Here is a 2716-nt window from a genome sequence, read left to right on the forward strand (position 1 = left end):
GATAGACGGAATACTGCTAAGCACTTCGCCCGGCGTGCAAACGTTTCTGCCAGCTCGCCGCCTTCAACAATTCTTTTCTATAATAGGCACAAGGCCCGACATTTTTGGGAAGTTGGGGGGGTCAATCGATTAGATCGACCCAGTACGCAACTGATACTTAATCTATCGACCCCGAAAGGATGAAACGCAAAGTCGAACTCAGCGGAATTTGAATTCAGAATGTAAAGACAGACGAAATACCGCTAAGCGTTTCGCTTGGCGTGCTAACGTTTCTGCCAGCTAGCTGCCTAAGAGCATTGTCAATTAAATAAACCCAGTAGTTAATTGGTACTCTTTTTTTTTTTTTTGAAAGCCAATGGGTGAAAAGCAGCGAACTGCATTTAGAATGTGAAGGGTCGTAACAAAGAACCTTAATACATCTTGTCAAACTGATTAAAGATTATGATAATCAACCATCCGCAAATATGTATAATTTAACAAGAAATCGTATTTGATCTATAGTTTCATTCATTAGGGCATTACTGTTTATTTTTCGGCGTTTTCTCAATTTTTTTATGAATACTGGTTTGGTTTAAATAGCTTAAATTTAATCAAGAAGTCTACATCAGTGTATAATAATAATAATAATAATAATAATAATAATAATAATAATAATAATAATAAAATATGCTAAAATTTTCCAGGAACTAATGATGTAATAAAATAGAGAAATACGAAGTAAGTAATTTTGCGTTGTAAAACAAGCGACATCTCAACGTTTTGGGTAATAGCCCTTCATAGAGAACAGATACTAAAACAAGCACTTCGCGAAAATAGTGCTCTCTGTGATGACCCCGGCTGACCTACAATCCGAAACTTTGAACTTGTCTCTATTTATTTGTTTACATTGTAATATATTTTTTCTTTGAACCCCTGAATATTTGTTTCGTTAAATTCAAATTACGATGAACATAAACAAAGAAACGAAGTTTGCTTTTAGAAGCTCTTAGAAAGTTAAAGAAGTGATTTTAAATTCTCAAACCCAGGATAAAGCTAATAATATAGCCCGAACAGGATAAGCCACCCCTATTTTGCAGAGAAAAGTGTTGGCGGTCAGCTATGAGACACGAATTCACACCTCCGTGATTACGCGTCACGCGTCCTGAAACTCAATTTAGAATACATTGTTTCGCATTCATTTTATTGAAATATGTGTTACAAAAATAATAAAATATTATTGAGAAGTCAGCTAAGAGACCCTCTCCTTGGTTGCTCTTTTTGAAATAGCAATTAAATCTGTTCCAAAACACACATTTCCGTTTAGAATGCCTTTGACTATAAGCTTCTTCAGTAATTAACTTATACTTGTCTCTTAAATACACAAACCTACAATGTATAATGTAAATGAAGGTGTAGTGATAGTTGGGATGGCCATGGTTGGCATAATAGGTCTGTTCAGTCAGGGTTAAACTGAAATTAAACAGCAACAAAAATTAATAAATAATTTTAATACCAAACTCATTATTACAGAAAATGAAACAATTCACGAAGTTTTCTTTTCTACTCAAGGCACAAGAACCGAAATTTTGCGGGAGAGGGAGCCAGTCGATTAGATCGACTCCAGCACGTAATTGGTACTTAATTTATCGATCCTAAAAGGATAAAAGGCAAAGTCGACCTCGGCGGAAATTGAACTCAGACTAATGTTTTCTGCAATATGACTCTGAATGGGTTTTTGTTTTTATACATACACAATTCTAAAGATTATCAAAAGAAGTTAAAAGCAACAGACTACAAGAGGAATTTTCGGTTATCAAATTCCTAGAGAATATGAAGTCATATGAGCAACCTCGTGCTGCGCGTGCATTCAAACATGTCTTTCTTTAGCTTGGTGGTCAGCACTGAACGATGAAACAAACAATCAAAGTCATCACAGCTGTGTTCATATCATATTCATTCAAGCATTGTGTAACATGAGCCGCTGTGTCTAATATGTCCACTTTGTAAGACGCTGTGATGTAATTTGATTTTTATTACTTGCCATTTCCAGGTGTTATACTTAATTTATCAGCTCAATTTAACGCCACCACGCCTTTGGTTTTCTGTAGCGGACACCAGACGATTTCAACTATTCAGAAAAGATTGCTGATTTCTCGTTCTTATCGATGTTTAACCTAACGTCGGAGATTATGTTAAGAGCCATAGGCGTTATTCGTCTTCTTGTGACTTAGCGACATGTTTACAAAAAGATTCGATCGGAGCTTGCGAACTCCATCCTGTGCAAACGTAAAGGTTCCCGCAAATCTGTCGAGATGATGCAATTTTTAAAATGCAAACTAGCGGAATGTACATTTCAAAAGGGGAAAAAAAGGACAAAAAATCTGTTTCAATTTAGCAGTAAACAAATGAGGAATTCATGCATAAAAGTTACAACACAGAATAAAGAACGAAACAAAAAAAAACGCATTAAAATGGGTATTGAAACACACATACCACAAGCGCGTGCATGTGCTCGTGTGTGTGTGTGTGTGTGTGTGTGTATATATATACATATACACATGTATGTGTGTATATCTATATATTTGTCTATCTATCTATCTATTTATGTATCTATCTCTCTATCTATCTATTTATCTATCTATCATTCTACCTCTGTTACTCTTTCTTTCTCTCTCTCTCTCTCTCTCTCTCTCTCTGTATATATATATATATATATATATATATATATATATATATA

This window comes from Octopus bimaculoides, chromosome 7, assembly GCF_001194135.2.
Source record: "Octopus bimaculoides isolate UCB-OBI-ISO-001 chromosome 7, ASM119413v2, whole genome shotgun sequence".
Taxonomy (NCBI): Eukaryota; Metazoa; Mollusca; class Cephalopoda; order Octopoda; family Octopodidae; genus Octopus; species Octopus bimaculoides.